Here is a 21,295-nt window from a genome sequence, read left to right as displayed (position 1 = left end):
ATAATAATAATAATAATAATAATAATACCGAATAAAAATGCAATGGCGACATAAACATTTACGTGCAATATTTGTGCAATACCTGCCGAATGGCAACGCGATAATGGCAACCGTATAATCTTTGGAGGTGGATGAAAGAAATGGAAAGAGGAAGAAGAAGAAAAATAAAGAGAAAAAAAAAAAAAAAAAGGAAGGATATTTTTTCAGAGCCTATCCGACGATAAAGATAACGTTGAAGATGGGCGCGTTGTGCGAACACAGCAGTGTTGCAAAGACGTAGTTTGCAGAGAGCTAGGCGAATGTAAACTGTGAGCGATGTCGAAGTTACAGGAAGTGAGAAGAGAAAGAGAAAGAGAGAAGAGAAGAAAAAGAGAAGAGAGAGAGAGAGAGAGAGAGATATGCTTGAGAAGTAAAACTCTTACCCTTTCTCCCTCGTTCTATCTTTCTCTCGAAACTGAAAAGGTACCGTCGCGCCATTACGTCTCGTACTTTTTTTCCCGGAAGGCGAAAAAAGGGAACTCGCGCGAGACCGCAGGCTGTGCAACAAAAAAAAAAGAAAACAAAAAAAAAAAGGGTTGAGGAACAATATGAACGGCTTTTCTCGCTACGCCTAAGACTTCTCTCTGTCTCTCTCTGTCTCTCTCTGTTTTTCTTTTTTCTTTTTCTTTCTCTTTCTTCTTTTTTTTTTTTTTTTTCTTTCGTTTTCGCATATGAAAAGACCCGCGTCACTTTCTTTAACGATCGATGATACATTCCTTCTTTTTTATTGTTGTTAATGTTTTTTTTTTCATGATATTTATTTATTTATTTATTTATTTATTTATTTGTTTGTTTGTTTGTTTGTTTTATGTGTTTTATAACGAAGCTTAAATCGATCGCCGACTGATAACCAATATCCAATTATCGAGAAAATTTATTGGGAATATTGGGATGGTAGAGATTTTTTATTTGCCATTTCTTTTTTTTATATATATCAATAATGGAAATAAAACCAAGTAAATGTTACGCTGTTGTTGTATTAACGATCATCGGATTGACAAAAGAGTTAATTCGAAAATATTTAACATATCGATGCAAAAGGAAAATAAGAATATTATAAAACGTATATATGCGACAAAAAGACCACGAAAGTACGTATACCATTTGATAATATTAAAATATCCAATCTAAAGATTCTATAATAATAATAATAATAATAATAATAATAATAATAATAATAATAATAGTATACTCTAGTATATCTTTCGATCTACGACAAAAAAATTTTTGCATTTTATTATTCGAAATATCTATATAAAATGCATTATACGTATCGTGCAATTTAGAGATGTTTGTTTACTGACAATTATTTATTCCTTTACTTCCTTCTTTTCCAAAAAAACCGATTCATCGCTTTTAACGATAGACATAAAAAAAAAAGAGAAAAAGAAAGACAAGGATTCATTGTTAAATTCGAAAAAAAAAAAAGATATAATATAATCGAACGATCGTTAATTAACGAAAGCTAAGTAACAAATTGTCAGACAAGATAACGCCATTCGAGGTACCAATCACGAGCCGATTTGACGTGGGAATACCTGCGGTTGATACATCGTAATATCAACCACCTTCCATGTGCAGAGAGAGAGAGAGAGAGAGACAGAGACAGAGAAGAAAGGGGTGAAATGGTTGAGGACGAGAGGGTTGAGGGATTGGCGAAGGGAACAATATATCTAGTACTATATATGTACATATATCAGGGTGTATATATGCATATGATGGAACACGTGCGTAATACCGATCCAGAGGGAAATTGGATCGAAAATATATCGAGTCGAGTAATTAATTAAGCTCTCTACCACCACGATCATCATCATCGTTTCCCACCATTACCACAGTCATCTTTATAATTACGGAAATGATAACTTCGTGCACGAATTAACAACGAGCTTACACGAAGGAGAAAAAAAAGATGAATGAAAAATCGAACGAGCTTAACGCGTTACTCTCCAAAACGTTAAAATCAATGAAATATATTATATTTTATTCGAAATAATTCTTTATTTAATGTATGTATTTAATGTATGTAAGTAGATCAAGTTACTTTATTTATTTTTGTTTGTAATTACGTTAATTGGCACGATATATTGTACGTTATACCTTCGTGTAAAATACGGAGTAATATTTTTCTTCTTTTATGTAATTATGTTTTATGAATTTATTTCGTAATTCAATTAATCGTTTTACATACTATACCTTTAATTTATTTCATTTTCGTGTTGTGATTATATTTTATGTTAATTATCTATTTATACTATTTATTATATATAATAAATAGAATCAGCGGGTATAAATCTTACTTAAAAAATAATATATAAAAATATATATTGTTAAATATATAATTATTTTTATATATTATTTATATATATTTTTAATAAGTTATATCCTTATCCTATACATAATCTTTTAATTATTACATCGAGATATGAAATTAAACAGGACGACATTATTATTATTATCTTCTTTTTCAAGATATTCTCTTTTAGAAGACGCGATCTATCAAAAAATGAAAAGAAACGAGGGGGAAGAAGAAAGAAAGAAAAAGAAAAAAAAAAGAAAGAAACAAGAGACCGTTAAATGTTTACGTTTAACACCCTAGACGTAACCATTCTCTCCTTATCTCACTCAACCCCATAAAGCACATAATCGAAAGTCTTTGCTTGTATTTATTAGGTCCGACGCAATGCATTACAATTTTCATTAATCGAGTCGGCTTTAATGCAATTAATCGTACGGTCATATCGATGCACGGCACTGCACGGCATCGTACGAAGCAGAAACGCGTTATTATCTTTACATGGTGTAACCCTTGTTCGACGACACCAACTACCCAATGGCAGGAGCCCATTACGCTAATGGCCGACAATATTGCTTTCGCCGTGGACGATGCAATTCGCATCGGTGCTGGTGCATCTACCTACCGTTCGACGGTATGTAGGATGTTAGTAACAAGCGATTGAAACAAAAAAGAAAAAGAAAGAAAGAAAAAAAATATGAGAAGAAAAAAGAACAGAAAAAGAGAGATAGAAATAAAGTAGGAAGAGTGGAAAATAAAGAGGAGGAGGAGGAGGAGGAGGAGGAGGAGGAAGAGAATTGGAAAATGGTACAGATTTAGAGAGAAAGAGAGAGAGAGAGAGAGAGAGAGAGAGAGAGAGAGAGAGAATACAAACCACGAAGCACGTTAATTAGCTCGTAATTACGATCGCGCGAGTATACATACATACGTATAGTTGTTCGGTCTACTAATTGGACTAATTAGACGAGAACAGTTCTATCGACTTTTATTCTTTAGTTGATAGAAACAATATTTCCGAAACAAATGATGTTACTAACTCGATGGGGACAATGATTTGTTCTTTTCTATTCTCTTTTTCTTCCTTTTAATACAATTTTACTATTGATATTATTATTAGTATTCTTATTATTTAACGTTAGATATTATCGGATAAACGTTATTGTTATTATTATTAGGTATAGAGAAAGAAGAAAAAGAAGAAGAAGAAGAAGAAGAAGAGGTTAGCGAGTATATAATTTTATTTCTTATGTAGCAGGTAAAATACGTTGTAATCTTGAACACGCGTGTCATAGGTGAATGAGGTCGAGTTATTTTCACTTACTCGGATCACAGACCACCACCATTCTCCCCTAGCCTCTCGTACTCGTAGAGTACCTAAATATTTCATTCGACCTAATTCAACGAAATCGATCCGGAGTACTACGGAACATTTTTCAAACTAAATTGACAACGTTAATAATAGACATTTAATAAAAAAGAAAAAGAGAAAAAGAACCGACATAGCAAAACGCTCTTAATTATTCGATCAAAATGGCGATAATCTTTTATTAACTTAGGAACGAATTTTCTTTTAACGAAAAATACTGACACGACTGGCTCGTCCGAATGATCAGATTTGAAATCCATTTAATCTATTTATCTCTATCTATTTCTATCTGGTTCTTTTTCTTCAAAATCCGTCGTCGTAGTTGAAAATTATTGGTGATAAACGAGCCGAAGAAGGTAAATAAGTTAGTCGGTACGTTCCGTTAAAACGCAAGCGCTCCTGGGAATCGATTTTCTATTTGCCAGAGTAGAAACTCCATCTTTTTCGGTCTCTTACAGTAAACTGCCGCCTACGAGCTTTCCTTCGCGAACGTGACGGCAATACACGCCTGTGACCATTTACCTTAAAATAGAAATTAAGAGATTACCGAGAGGAGAGAGAAAAAGATCGAGAAAGAAGAGGGAAGGAAAAATAAACGAAATAAAAAAAAAAATGAAAAAAGAGAAAAGAAAAAAGAAATGAAAAAGAAAAGAAAAGAAAGAAAAAGAAAATAATTCCCTGGAGAAAGCCGTAAGAAAAATTTTCTCGTCTCTGGCCAAGGTGAAATCGATACGGAATGTTGTAATCCAAATTTTTAAATTCTCTCTTCTCTAATCTCTCTCTCTCTCTCTCTCTCTCTTTCTCTCGCCATATAAAAAAGGCAAAAAAGAAAAGAGAGAGAGAGAGAGAAATGAGAGAAATTCCGAGGTTGGAATGGATCGTACAAAGGCAAGCACTGCGTTGAAGTAGTACGTTGAGTATGTTGGGAAGCAACGGATAAAGGAGTGCCGTCCACTTATTGCGCTTGAGTTGTCTTTTACGCGCGTTCAACGTTCTACTTGCAAGAATAAAAAAAAAGGAGAAGAAGAAGAAGGAAAAAAAAAGAAGAGGGAGGAAGAAAAAAGAAGGAAAAGAAAAATAGAAAGGACGAAAAAAGAAAGTAGACAAAAAGAATCCTACGTGATTTTATCATCGTTCGTTCTCCCTTCTTCTCAATAATTTTTTTATTTCCACTATCTCCCTCGCTCCTCCCTATCGCCATTTAAAAAAAAAAAAAGAAAAAAGAAGAGGAAGAAAAAGGTGAGAAAAGAAAAAAAATTCTACTTCGATCGACAATCGAATATTATAATAATAATTTGACTTTTGATAAATCCTTCGATATAGTTCGAGTTAATTCTTCAGAATGGAGTATTTGAATTTAATTCCTGAGGAACGTAATTCTAGGCAAACTTGAAATCGACGATATGGACGTTTTAAGAATCGAAACCGAACTCGTAAAATCTCGATTATCCCGTCGAAGAAACATTAACGAATGAACGTATGTATGTATGTATGTATGTATGTATGTATGTATGTATGTATGAACGAACGAACGAACGAACGAATGGCATTCATGAACAAAGGGAACGTCGAGTCTCCATCGACTTCCTCCCACTTCCGATAATTCCGAAAACTCATTTCAAGACTCCGCTGAGAAACGTAAAATATAGGAAGCCGAGTAATTGTGCGGTTGTAGAGCAACGGAAACGACGACGATAGAACGAACGATTTCAGATGAGCTAAGGTAACGAACGAACGAACGAACGAACGAACGAACGAACGAACGAATGGACGGACAGACGGACGAACGAATAGACGGCCAAAGAAAAGCAATATTAAATCGTGCGATATAAAAGAAAGAAAGAAAGAAAGAAAGAAAGAAAGAAAGAAAAAGAAATGGATAAAGAAAAAGAAATTAGAAAAAAAAGAAATAAAAGATGAGTAGAATCGTTTGGACTCGTTTATTCTTCGCTGATCGTTAAGGAAGTCAGAATGGTGTGTGAAAAAAAAGTAAAAAATAAAAAAGAGAAAAATAAATAAGTACAAGAAAAAGGATATTAATGAGTTAGAAATATAGGACGGATCAAAAGTTCCACGGGGAGTTTCAAAAGTTTCTGAGTGATTTAAAAAAAGAAGAAAAAAAAAAAAAAGGAAAAAGAGAGAAAAAATCGATCGTTCTTTCACGGATAAATTTTTAGGCTCATTCTTTTCTTTTTCTTTCTTTTTTTTTTTTTTTCAATTTGTAAAAACACGAGGTGGACTTGCAAGGTCGGACTTGAGAAGCCTGAAGTTTAGATTAAAAAGTATTCTCGAAAAAAAGAGTCCTTGATTAAAAAAAAAAATCATCACGGGAACTTTTGACCCTCGCCAAGGGACTTTTGTCAACGACTGTCTAACGACTCTTGATCCTTGTTTAGAATTTTTATCCCCTTTCGCTAAAAACTTTACGACCTTCGTCTAGAATAATTTTTTTTTATCTACCCTATAAATAAAATAATAAAAAAAAAAAATGATCCCCGAAAATATTGATTTAAGTTCGTTAACTTGAGTATACTTCGTTTAGCACGTTTCTCGATAATGGTCGATGCTAAACGAAAGGAGTAAGTACTATAACTACATCGATTGAGTCCTTAACGAATCCTTTTCAAAAAGAAAATTTCAGAATCTTTAAAATGATTTTATATGTAAAATGCATAGATCATCGTGAATAATCGCTGTGGTGTCTCATTTTATATCAAATCTATCTACATTTATCTCTTTCTCTAAGTTGATTTAAAGATTTCCGAATATTTATGGTGAAGATTCGTGACTCGACGATCCAAGTAGTAACAACCGCAGTGCGTCAGCCCAATGTTCTCATATGGAGAACAAAAGGACCTTGTTTCGGTATATATTAACATATAAGTCAATGCACACATACCTACGTCTTATAACTACAATATAAATAATAATAATAATAATAATAATAATAATAATAATAAGTATTATTATTATTGATATCAGCTTGTAAAGGATGTGACGAGATAAGAAAAAAAGAAAATTATCTAAAAAAAAAAAAAAAATTATTTAATACGAATATAAATGTAATCACGATAACGTCCTATTTCCTAAATATACACCACTGTGTACATTTATAATAATAATAAATAATAATAATAATAATAATAATAATAAGTAAATTAAGGAGAATTAAAATCGGAATAATTTTATCTCTCAAATAAAAAAAAAAGGGGGGGGAGGAGGAGAAAAAAAGGATAAAATTTAAAATCAAAAACCAAAAAAATTAAATCAAAGAGGAAGAAAATAAAATGTGAAAGAATATTATTCGAACGATAAACTATATCCTAAACGTAATAATGTTAAACCAAATTCGAAGATGTCTAAGAGAAGTTTAAGCTCGTAATTTTGCAGATACGTTCAAAGATAGATCACTTTTCACCTGGAGCGACTATAACTTTATAAATTGTAAAAGTAAAGGTAAAGGTAAAGGAAACAGAGAAAAGGAATTACGGAAGAAAAGAAAGGAAAGAAGAAAGGATACAAAGAAAGAAAAAGAAAAAGAGACTGGTATCTTTATGGCACGGATTACGCCGTGCATTTTCCTTGCCGTTTCAAGACACGTCTGATAATGGCCACCACCACCACCACCACCAACACCATCGATATACTAGTACCACCACTATAGCCACATCCCCGACCTTCGCTACTACCACCACCATAAACGTTGAAAGTTACTAAGAAATAAAATGGCAAATTATCCCTTCGCAATGGATATTTCACCATGACGGTGCATTTTCTTTCTTCCTTTCTTTTTTTTCACTCTTTTTTCTTTCTTTTTTCTTTCTTTTCTATCCAACAATTCCTACCAAGATAAGAACATAGCCCTACGATCTATCCATCTCTTTCTTCTCATTCCACCTAAACCTTACTTTCTCCTTGTTCATTTCTTTTTTAAGATTCTTAAATAAATTACGTAGCACTTGTCTCATACCGATCGGATTGATCGCATAAAGTAGAGCGAGTTTGTGAGAAAAAGAGAGAGAAGGAGAGATTAAATATCTCGGAGCTATTTGAAACATTTTTTTTTATACACACGCTATATATATATATATATATATATATATATATATATGTCAATTAGCGATTAGTCGAAAGGTATTACGTTCTGCTCGATAATTTTAATAAAAAATAATGAATAAATTATTCATTCAGGTGTAATATACATTATTTAGTATTTACTATTTATTATTTAATTATTTAGCATTTAGATGTAATATTTATCTAAATCTCTCCCTCTCTCTCTCTTTCTCTTTTTCCATATATATCTACAAACACATATGTCCATAAAAAAAAAAAAAAAAAACATTCTGACGTCACTTATTGGCCAATCCGACATATACAGTTAATAAATAAAATGTAAACGATACTACTACTTTAGTATGCGTCTCTTGTAACCTGGTGTAATCGTACGAATGAATCATCGCCACGAACGAAAAAGTCACGAATGATCGAGGATCGAGAGAAATGTCTCGTTGCTGTTGACTCATCACCGCGATCTATTCTTAAGATAAGGAATAAATAAATAAATAAATAAATAAATAAATAAATAAATAAGTAAATAAAAAATTAATTAAACACTCGGCCCTAAGTCGGCCGAGTCGTCTTATTAGATTAGAAAGTAAACAGGTGCTGTTTCCACAGTTTGCGCCAGCAAAAAGACTCGAACACCTACACTCTTAAGAATGCGCGACCTGAAGTCGATGTAAATTACACGCCACGATGCACTTTACCTTTCTAATTCGTTTGCTAAATTTTCCTCCTTTCCCGTCAATATCCAAGAAATACTGTTATTATACTTAGATAATCGGACTATATATCGGAGAGAGTAATAATTAATTATCAAAATGAAATGTAACATTAAGACGTAGAATGATTTATATAAGAATAATAATAAAAATAATAACTATTGATTAACAGTCGATAATTATTATCTCTTGTAACGTGAATAATTCTTGGAATGGCTAAAATAAATAAATTTCTTTTTATTGCAAAAGAAATTTGAAGGAAATGAATACGTAGTATCAATGTAGTTAATAATTACTCATGTAGAATATAAATTAAGTTGAATAAAACTAATTTGAGAATGAATGAGGAACGATCATTATCATAAAAAATAGTATCGATCTATGGAACGTAATTATCATAACGGTACAGGTCTCCCAAAGTTGGTATATTAACAGCTTATTATTCTCGACACGTGAATCGCACCTGATTCGTGTCACTTTAACAGTTCAAGTTATGCAATCTCTGTCATAACTATCGTGGAACTGAAACATGAACAAACGAAGAGTTCATATAGCATACATATATATATATATATATATATATATATATATATATATATATATAGAGAGAGAGAAAGAGAGAGAGAGCTAAAAAAAGAAAGAAATAGAGTGTCTTGTTTTATTGACCCTCGATTCCCACGGTTCGATTTAGTAAATGCTATATATAGAATCTGTATATGTGTGTCTACGTATAATATATATATATATATATATAGTAAATAATCTAAATAATAAAGAATTATTATATATTAGATACTTATAATGTAAATATAATAATAATATAAATAAAAAGATACAATTTTATAATACAACATGTATTACGGAACTAGAAAAAAAATAAACCGTGTAACAAGATTATCAAATCTTTATAAATTTCACAAAAAGATTTGACTACTATAATTTAATAAATTCTTTCTCATTTTTTATAAGTTATTTATTATTATTTCTACCTGTTTATCTGAGATACATTTATTTACGTCATTTAAAACGTAAGAAAATAGAGATTAAAAAAGATACATGCATATATCGCTTTCTCCGTATAGTGTATATAGTATTATTCGATATACAAGATCTCCTCCGATTTTCAACATTTCCTTTCGCTTGAACGCCTGCGAATTGCTTCTACTATCGTATATATTATGTACATAGTATTGTAGAAGCGTGCTTTCACTCGGAAACAATATAAAGTACGTTTAAGAGCAATAAACGATACGGTGGGAACGATTCTCATACTCGATATCAGTATATGAGAAAGTATAATTTCAGTCAAGTTTCAAACGTGTTCCCTTTTATTCTCTATCCATTCATTTACCTGTCTATCTATCCATCCATCCATCTATCCATCCATCTATCTATCTATCTATCTATCTATTCGTCTATCTATCTCTATCTCTTTCTAACTGGTACACTTTTTTTTTCTTCTCCTTCTTTCATCATATACCTCACGACAATTTGTGCGAATCGATACGCCTGAACAGAAAATGTTACATCTCGTATCGAAACTTTCAAGTCGCAAAAAGATCTTTCGAGATTTAAACAAAAAAAAAAAAAAAGAGAAAGAAATAAGTAAACACGATCTGTTAAAAGCATCGACATGCATCTACATCTTTTGAAAAATCCTAGATAAACTCTAAAATGTCATTCTTTTAAATAGATATTCAAACGGATATGTAGGACGGATTGAAAGTTTTCCAGATGGGGATAAATGTTTTCTTGCGAATCGATGAAAAAATTGAAAAAAAAAAAAAAAAAAGAAAGAGAAGAAAGAAAATAAAAAAGAATAAAAAGTAAGCCTGCAAAGTCTCGAAACAATAATATCAACCGAAGAAAACTTTTACCTCATTCTGTTTTGTGATGACAAAAAAAAAAAAAGAAAAAAAGAAAAAGAAAAAAAGATGATATTATCGTACAAACGATGAAAAATTTTAATCGTTCGAACTTAATTACCTTTAATCCTTTAACAAGTCTATTCACTCTTCAGATTTAAAAATTTTGAAGAAGAGAAATTCGATTGGACGTTTTTATTTCGCACACATACGCGTACATCTCATCGATCCTCTACTTTCCTTTGTCTCGGAAATTAATTCTTGCAAAGGGAAAAAAAGAGAAAGAAAAAAAGATAGACATAAAAGGAAACGAAAGTAAAATGAAATAAAAAAAAGAAAGAAAAAAAAGAAAAGAAAAGAAAAGAAAAACAAAAAGAAGAAAAAAGTATAAAAAATCATGGTGCGTTAACGACCGTTACAGGAAACGAAATCTCCGTGGCGTAACATTCGATTTAGCGTTAAACGACGTAGAAATGATTGTATTTTGTGAAATTCTTTTGTCGGTTAAGATAAAAAGGATTTTCAGTGATAACGAGGTATTTTCGCTCTCTTTGTGTGCGTACTTGTTGGCGGTTCTAGAAAAAAAAAAAAAAAAGAAGAAAAAGAAAAAAGAAAGAAAAAGAAAAAGAAAAAAAAAAAGGAATTAGAGATAAAGAAAAAGGAACAATGTGGAAAGAAAATTATTTCTTTTCTTTTGCATTGTCTCTATCTGTCTCTCTCTCTTTTTTCATATTAGTTTGTTCGTATAATTAGCCACAAACGTGTGGTCGTTTTGCGGAAAGGGGTACGATGCAAAATTTCCGCTCGGTTGTGCGTCAAAGAGCTAAAGGTTGTGTTGGTTTATGTTGGATAGAGAAAAAGTGAGAGAGAGAAAGAGAAAGATATATATATATATAGCATGAGAGAGAGAGAGAGAGAGAGAGAGACAGGTGAAGTAAACGGGGATGAAAGGGGATGAAAGGGGGTGTAAAAGAGGGAGAGAAGGGGATTGGATAGAAAATATCGGCACCACGGTATTCTGGCAACTCTTCAAACGATGCATCGTCGAAAATCAATTTCGTGTGGCGAGTCCCCTGTGGACTCATCGACCCCACAACGGATATGCCACTTCGTTCACGTCGAACGGGCCAATAAAAAAAAACGAGAGAGAAAAAAAATATATATATATTCTTTTTTCTTCTTCCTACATTTTTTCTCTATTATTTTTTCTTTTCTTCTCTTTTCTTTTTTTTTCTTCGTTCGATTCCAAGAACGAAAATCCATCATCGAGATATGGAACGATAACACGATTGAAAGTAATAATAATGGGTGTTATTAATATACGTGGGTTATTAATAAGTAGATAGTATTAAACGTTCGCGTTTAGATATCAATCAGTTGAATTAGCAATAGTTTAGCTTCTATGAGAGACTTCATCGTAAAGAAGACACGATTAATGATTATTCACGTGCATAAACGGATTAATTGTTAGAAATACACACGTGTATATATATATATATATATATATACTTCAAGGACGATCTATCGAATAATAATATAGCAAGACTGCAGAGAAACGTTCTCTTTAAACGATTTATCCGTTTCGATCGACTCCGTTCCTTCGACATTATATTCTCTCTCTTTTTTTCTCTCTCTTTCTCTCTCTTTCTTTCTCTGTATATAACTTAGCCAGGAAATTCACTGTAATAAAGAGAAAATTACGGCAAACGGGTACAGTGGTCGTAAGCGAACGGACACAGACGGTCTTTATCCACTCTCAATGACATTACGCAAATAGCACGTACTTACTTCTCGCGAGAGAGAGAGAAAGACAGAGAGAAAGAGAGAGAGAGAGAGAGAGAGAGGGAAATAGGTAAAGAAAGGAAGAAAGAAAAAAGGAAGAAAAAAGAACAGGAAGAAAAAAGAAACAACAAAAAATGGTTACCAACTAGCGTCACTTTCCTGTTTGCATTAAATAGAAACGTATGCAAGCAAATAATTACGTCGTCAAGTTAAACGATCAACTTTGTTTTCGAACAATTTGAAAGAAATATGTGTGTGTGTTTATTATTTTTTTTTTTTTTATCATCCAAATTATACAAATATTAGAAAATTATCCGTTAGAGAAACAGGTCGGTAGATAAAAAAGAATTATTGCTTAGGAACTTTCATGTTTCGCGTTCAGAAACATCAGCACCTAACAATCAACTTAATTTTCGAAAATTCTTAGATACGCGTGAGTATTTTTCTTTTTTCTTTTTCCTTTTTTTTTTCTCTTTTTTTTGGTATCTTCGAGATTCCGTCGAATCGTTTAATAATTTCCAATCGCTTTCTTTCTTTTTCTTTTTTTCTTTTTACTTCTACTTTTTTTTTTTAGCCGAGAAATTTCATTTTTATAGAAATACTATACATATATGGTATTTTTAGAGAAACTATTTTTGCAATAGATCGATATCGTTTGCATCATTATGCCTTCGAACGACTTCTCTCGAAAGAGCATATCGAATATCGAACTATTAACAGGCACGACGAGTATAATATCACGTTCTCCGCACGTGTGCATTCGCCATAATGCCATCGACCATCGAGAGAAAAAGAGAGAGAAAGACAGAGAGAGAGAGATAAAGAGAGAGAGAGAGAGAGAGAGAGAGAGAGAGAGAGAGAGAGAGAGAGAGAGATATCAAAGGTTCTGCACTTTATCGATTTATTGCTTAGACTCGAAAGTATAACTTTCGATCGTTTCTGTATTATAGAGTGATCTATAATATCTCTTCTTCGTAAGGAATTAACAACAAAACTTTCCAATTTTTCTACTTTGTTACTTAAAAAAAAAAACAAGAAAAAGAAAAGGATAAAAAACAAGAATTTTTTCCTCTTTCTCTTCCTTCCTTCTTTCCTTTATTTTTTTCTATTTGTTTTTTTTTTTTTGTACTTAGTTCTCTTTTTCGTCACGCCAACGTAATCCAATTATCTTGCGTTTGGTAACGGTGTTACCTTGTTAACGAACGGATCTCCAACGGTATATACGGAAATGATGATATTTTAATTAGAGTTTATAATCTATGAAATGAGATTTTAAAGTAAGCCTATGTTTCTTTTCGCAGATGTCGAGTATATATATATATATATAAAATACATAGGATGTTCTCGATTTCGTTTCGTAACACCTTCCTTCTCCTTTTTTTTCAACACCTTTTACCTTCACCCTCCTCTCTCCCACCCTTCTACCCTTCTTATTTTTTTTTTTTATTACTTTATAATGATCCTTGCGTTACTAACGACAATAATTTCTCGACTTGCGTTCGTCTTTTCGTTTAATTTCGTCGAAAATTATTCGTCCACATAGTAATATGGATAAGTGAAAAATATGCATAGGTATATATATATATATAAAGAGAGAGAGAGAAAACAATAAAAACTGTACAATCGACCGACCTAGTTTCGTCTGTGAGCTTTCAAATCCTATTCGAGCTTTATGCTCGTAATTGCTGTGCTCCAGAGTTTCATTAATTTTACCTTCAAATCTAAATCAAAATACATTTCCTAATGAAGTGCACGACTACTTTCATGTAAACTTCGTTATTATTATTATTATTATTATTATTATTATTATTATTGTTGTTGTTGTTGTTGTTGTTGTTATTTTTGCTGCTGGCATTATTACTATTTCCAAATTTCAAAACATTTAATATTCGCTTCGTTTTCGTCCCGTTTACAAACTTGTTTCGTGTATACGTGTAAGTAATATATATATATATATAAAAAAGAGAAAAAAAAAAAAGAAAAAGAAAAAAGGAATATACGAAAAATTTAATTCTCCTTTTACAAAATGAAATTGAACTCGTATCCGTGGTTGTATGTGTATGTAGATATTACGTAAATATGATAATAACTAATACCTATAACATAACGTTATTACCATGTTCTCGTCTATCAGAGTAATACCGAACTAATAATAAACAAGACGGGTTAAACTACCATCCCCCAAGATTACCCTCATCTAGATATTACAGAGAACATGCGAATTTCGATAGTTATTTCTCTCGAATATATGGTTTACATTTACCACCATACAAGGGTTAGGGTGTTGTAATAATTAGCCGCTGACAAGGAACATTATACGTCTATATATCAATATATACCTATACATATATACGTATATATATTCGCACACATATATAGAGTAGACAAACAAAGACAGACAGAAACAGAAAGAGTGAGGGAGAAAGAGATATTAAAGCTACAGAGAAAGATGCTTCGTAAGCACCTGTGGGGATACACGCCCTCTTTTATATCCTCTTCTTTCTCTCTCTCTCTCTCTCTCTCTTTCTTTTTTCTCTTACATCTCTTGCATCAACGATAAAGAAGAAGAAAAAGAGAGAAAATAAATGAAGGCTATGTATGTGTGCCTGTATATCTATATATCTATCTTCCTACGTGTCTGTGCATACACCCATATCTGCATATGCATACCTGTGTGCATACCTGTGTATAAGTATGTCGGTAGTGTGAACGACCACTTAGAGACAAGAATATCCTAAACCCACACAAGCTTCTATTCATACACACACACACACACACACACACACACACACACACACACACACAGACACAGAGATACCTATGTAAAGGTGAAAACGAGTCTCGATTATTCCTTCCCGGGGATGAGTAACACCCTAACTACTTTGTATGCAAAACGACGTCTCGTGCTAGACGTACGCGTACTTACACACACCCCTATTCGCTCACCTATATCCAACTTTGACGATATATTCTTCTTTCGCGTATTCTAACTCCCACGAAATCTTAGGGGAATATACTTTTAAGGGTATTCGTATACTTCGAAAAAGAAGAGGCAAGAATTCTTTTTTGTAATTTTTTTTTCTTTCTTTCTTTCTTTCTTTCTCTCTTTCTTTCTTTCTTTCTTTCTTTCTTTTTTTTTCAACGACAAAAATCGACAATTATTTTACGAAAATTGTAACAAAAAATATTTTGTGTGTAAGCGTGTATGCGTTTGTGTAGAACGATAAGCTAACATAACTATGATCGCGTAAATATTAAATTCAACATTCCTGTCAATATTATATTATTCTGCATTCATATGCATATGTATATAATACGTATAAAAGAATATACATTTTCGTCGAATATATTTAATCGAATAAACGTTATTATCGGTACGCCGACTAAAAAGCGGCAACTTCAAAGAAAATTCGTCAGGCATCCTTATCCTTTAACGAAAGGAAAGGAAACTTCCTGTAAGCGTTTGCTTTTAGAATTTTTATAGATAAAACAAACGAGTATATGATATAAAAGTAATAATTCTATTATATAAAGTATAATACTATCACGCGTTTATATCTATCTCGTTGAAAAAATTCGTTTAAACGACCATATATATAAATTCTATTTGAATAACCATAAATATTATTCAAACGACTGTAATATCGTTTACAAGGCATGATTTATGGTTTCCAAGAATTATTGGAGGACAAAAAAAAAAAAAAGAAAAGAGTAAAATAAAAAAAATAAATTTAATGTCATACAAGATAAATCGAAAAGATTCCCAGGTGATTTTAAAAGTCAATTAATCTTATTGGACTATTTCTCCCATCATTTTCTTTTTTCTTTTGCAGATTGTAAAACTACAAACTAAAAAAAAAAAAGAAAAAAAAAAGTGACGCTGCTATCAATGAAAAATTATTGTTATACCGTTATAAACCGACGTGAATGCAACCCTTTAATGCATGCTTTATTTTTCTACAAATTTATAAGGAAAAAAAGTTTATATATATATATATATATGCACACACACATATACTTATAAAAAAAAAATATTACAAAAAGTGTGAAAGAAATAACATTATCAGGATCTTGTAACAAATTCTAACGAAAAATTATAATCCAGATTATTGCATGGAATATAATAAATCTACATTAAACGTTAACATACCTACAATAATTTTTTAATCGCAGCCCTCTCAACGAAGAGCTTCAATTATAGACAATTAACATGGTATTCCATAACAGTTAGTTTTAATTACCGATGACTCAAGTCACATCGATATAACGAAAAGGGATACTCGTGAGAGGTATGGCAGTAGCAGCCACTATTATTCACAATTGTGTATAAGATAAAAAGAGAGAGAAAAAAAAGAAAGAAAAAGAGAGAGATGAGAGAGAAGCCATGCCGGTGAGAAGTAAGCGAGGTGGAACGAGAGAGGAGTGGGCGTTTTAATTTTGCACGCGACGACAAATTGCGTCCCTCGTTATTTAGGGTGGCATCGTGCAGCTTCCTCCCCGGAGCAGCTGTGCATTAGACGATGCGAAAAGCTTTACTCTTGGAAACTCGACGAAACGTCCTCCTACGAGTGCTACCGGTTTCGTGAGCCTGCGCAAAAGAGAGAGAAAAGAGAGAGAAAGAGAGAATGAGAAAATGGGAGAAGGAGAGAAGAGTTTCGTTTTCCGCGTTCGACATTGGCTTCGTTAGCCATCCACGAATTTACATTCGAAATAACCCGAGAATTCTCAACTTTAAATACTCGCCCTATCTCTCGTTTCAACGCAACCACCCGTTGTATTCTTTCTCTTTCTCTCTCGCTCGCTCGGTCTGTTCTATCTCTTTCGTTTTATCTATCTATATCTGTATCTGTATCTATTTCTCTCTCTCTCTCTCTCTCTCTCTCTCTCTCTCTCTCTCTCTCTCTCTCTTACTCTATTTGCTTTTTTCGTTTTTCTTATGCATTTTAATATCTCCCTAAACGTAAGTAATCCCTTCTTTTCTCATCGTTAATAGCAGGAGAAGATTTTATATAAACAAGTCGTTTACGTTTGGAAACACAACGTTTAAAACACTGTAAATATATATATATGTGTATGTATGCATGTATGTATGTATGTATGTATGTATGTATGTATGTATGTATGTATGTATGTATGTATGTATATATGTATGTATGTACATATAAAATGTCCAAGTAAATATCTCGCTCGATGTTAGAAAAAAATTTATTAAAAAAAAATTCGCACGACTCTACAAAGCAAATGTAAACATTTTTATCTTTTTTTATTCTTTTTCAACCAATGACCGAGATATCCGAGATTATAAAAGCTTTTTTTCTTTTATCATGGATACCCATAATTTTCTTCTTTTTATCTTCTACATTTTATATATTTATTATCATTTACAAAATCATATTCCAATAAAAAAAAGAAAAAGAAAAATCAGCCGAGCAACCTAATGATCCGAACTGAAATCGTAATTATCTTTTTACGATGGTAAACAAAAAATTAAGGAATTGCTTAGAAAAGAAGATAGAGAAAAGAAAATCGTGGATTTAGAATTTCGATATAAAGTTTATGGCGATACAAAGATTCGAGAATTTTCCCGAATTCTGTGTAAAAATACAATTAAATTAAATTAAATTAAAAAAAAAAAAAAAAAAAAAAAAAAAAAAAAAAAAAAAAAAAAAAAAAAAAAGAAAACACGAACATTGCAAAAGTATAAAGTAAAAAAATATGCTTATATATATATAATATATTTATATATATATATATAAAAAAAGAAACAAAAAAATAAGCAACTTACAGCAGCAATAATTTAAAGAACATGCGCGTTGTGAAGTAACGTTCGTGGGTTTGTAGTACTATCGACGAAATGCAGCTTCCCAAAGATTCAGAGACAGAGAGGAAGAGAGAGAGAGACAGAGAGGAAGAGAGAGAGAGAGAGAGGGAAAGAGAGAGCATTAACTCGTACGAATAGAGAGAGGGTGCATTCGGTAGGATACACGCCGCTACACAATTCAAAGCTGCGAAGGATTCCGACTAGACTGTTGGAGAGTGTATGTACATATGTACAAGCAGCAGCATTGCTGGGAAACTGAGGTCTGGATGGCTGAGAGAGAATCTTTAAAGGGAAAACGAGAGAAAGAGAAAAAAATATAAAGAGAAAGAGAGAAAAGGGAAATCGCACTTTCGACAATATAACATGTCGCAGGTAGTTTTCTCGATATTAATCGAAACCCGAGATCGAAAGTTTCTACTTGGATAGATAGGTAGACAAGTCACGTGACCGTTTAGAATTTAATACTAATTACTAATCATCGAGTATATCAAACGTGTGAGAGATAGCACGTAAGTATCTACTTGTACATATGTATGTATATATATATATATATATATATATATATATATACACGTATGCATATTCGTATAAGCACGTTAAGAGATACACGAAACCAAGAAATTTGATATCGATTGTCGCGTAACTTTGTACGATTAATTTGTTGAATAATCAAAAAAAAAAGAAAGAAAGAAAGAAAGAAAAGGAAAAAAAAAAGAAAAAAAAAATGCACGGACGCAAATACGTACATACGTGTGAATATTTAATTTGGATTCAATGAATTCATTGAAACGTTTATTATAATATAGATTTAACATTTTTATTTCTTAAAACGTTCAAATAACGCGCGAATAATTTGGTATTCTGGTTTATTCGATAGATGGCAAATGCATCGTTTCACTCTCCCGCAAGTGAACCATTATCCAAGTGGATTTAAACGAACGAGAGAAATCTCGTATAATCGTGCCTTAAACTAATGAGTAAGGAAAATATAGAGCTTTGGTAACGCTTAGCTATGCTAACGAATTAAGCGACCATATTTTTGAAGAGGCACAGGTCGTCCCCAATGGCCGCGCGAACTACTTTTTCGCGTGGCCGGGTGAAGCGATCTACCTCGTAATTTGAATCCTCGTAAACAAAAAATATAAACAATTAATATAAAATTAATTTAATTCATTCATTCATTCATTCAATTCATTCATACATTCGTTAATCTATATGTATATATATGTATATATATATATATATATATATATATATTATGTCGTGATACTTATTCGTCCTATTTTGCTTTAAACATTATTATCCATGATGTTAAAAACAAAATTTACACGATTAATAAAAACTCCTCATACATATATATATATATATATATTATCCAAAGATAAATTTAACTCTTTGAGCGACCTATTACAAAAAATTTATTAATAAAAAGAAATAATTGGGGAAGAGAATTCCTACCTCTCGGAATGGGATTTTAATGAATTTTGTTGCACGCACAAATTTAACGAATATACATACATACATATATATATACATATATATATACATATATATATATATATATATATATATATAAACACTATTTAAAGAGAGAAAGAGAGAGGGAAGGAATAGTAGTAGGTAGTTAGTTGTCTCGCTAAAGAGGGTCGTAAAAAAATTAAAAAAAAAAAAAAAAAGAAAAGAAAGAAACAGAAGAAAAAAGCAAATTTAACGCGTCTCTCGTTACCAACGACGAGGGCGGGTACAAGGCCCCTTACAGAGTTTACACTGTGATTACTACCATTAGGGAGCGTCCGTGAAATCCAGCAATTACTTTGCCAATTGATCGAGGAAAGGAAAAAGTGTGACGCGTGCAGGTATGCAAGCTGGGGAGTCGCCAGAGTCAGACTCTCTTTTTCGTGTGTGTGTGTGTGTGTGTGTGTGTGTGTGTGTGTGTTTGTATACACGTTCGTGTGTTTTGCGATCGGATATATAAGTGCATTCCCGAACGATGTCCTTCCATTCTGAAACGAGCCTGCTTGCGATCATGCTCGGTTTACACTTAACACTTAACACCCTTTTTACTGTGCTCTGAAACACCTACGTCATTCCTCCTTCTCTTATTCGTTTATATGTGACTAATTCGAAGATGATTCAGAGAATGTTAGTGATCCGTGTATATATATATATATATATATATATATATATATATATATTATACAATAATTAATAAAATTATTATTTTAATATTTATTTATTGGACCATCGGAGTCTTATGCAAAGTTTTGATCAATTAAATTAATTAAATCGAGTTTATTATTCAGTCGAGAAAATTCGAATTAATTGATAAATTATTATTATTATTATTATTATTATTATTATTATTATTATTATTATTATTATTATATTCTACTTTTATTACACAGTACTCTAATCAATATACACACACATACATATATAAAAAAGTACTCTATCAATAATCATATAATCAATTACAAGGTACTCTATTAATAATCTCTATCAATATCAAATAATCAACACACACACACATATATATATATATATTTATATATATTTTTTAGCGAATTTATCAATCCTCTTAAGCGAGAACATAAGTTTCACTTATTTCACCAACAAAGGGGATCATTCGAGATCGAGCAAGGAGAGTCGTAATTCGTGTCCATACGTATATGAATACCTACATAAGTACGTAGAATAAGAGAGGGGAAGAGAGACAGAACATACGAGCGTCCCGTTATACGCGCTAAACTAGAAAGTGACGCAATCTCTCTCTCTCTCTCTCTCTCTCTCTCTCTCTTTTGATCTCCCACGCATACGGCAGCCCTACCTCCCCGTACCTCCGACACAAAACAATAGGAAATGTAACCGTTGGCATACCGGATGACAGACACGCAAATAGGTGCAACCAGGGTGTAGAGGCAAAGTGCCGGAAGTAAGCTGGCCGTGCGTGACACCCGTCGACACTCGCATGTTGTCCTACACTCACCGATCGCTTCGATAGTCAAAACAAGAATTTCCACAACTTTGTTAAACCTCCTGTCTATTGTTGTTTGTCCTCTTCTTGGACATTCTTACGATAAGAGAAAATTAAATGCGATAGGATAAAACGGATCTAAGCGTGCTAATCTCTGAGATTTCTTTTTTACTTCTTCCTTTTTTCTTATTTTTTTTTTTTTTTTTTTGAATTATTTTCCAATGCTATGTTTTAATTATGTTAAGTAAAAGACAAGATCTTATGTATCTTTATCATTGATACGCAACAATCTGCTTATATCATAGAATTTTTAAGATAAATTAATCGAATTAATCCAATTATAAAAAGGTATAATCGTGAAGAAAAAA

At 32.0% G+C, this 21,295-nt stretch overlaps 1 non-coding gene across 1 annotated transcript; it reads left to right on the top strand.

The window, feature by feature from the left end:
• Positions 1 to 18,913: 18,913 nt before the first annotated feature.
• Positions 18,914 to 19,066, top strand: LOC122632167. The gene has a single exon (XR_006327826.1). It is a non-coding gene; the product is annotated as a U12 minor spliceosomal RNA (small nuclear RNA).
• The last annotated feature ends 2,229 nt before the right edge of the window (positions 19,067 to 21,295 follow it).

The sequence above is a fragment of the Vespula pensylvanica genome, chromosome 9 (assembly GCF_014466175.1).
Source record: "Vespula pensylvanica isolate Volc-1 chromosome 9, ASM1446617v1, whole genome shotgun sequence".
In the NCBI taxonomy this organism is placed as follows: domain Eukaryota; kingdom Metazoa; phylum Arthropoda; class Insecta; order Hymenoptera; family Vespidae; genus Vespula; species Vespula pensylvanica.
Note: the sequence above shows the minus strand (reverse complement) of the source record. Positions and strands in the feature narration are given on the sequence as shown.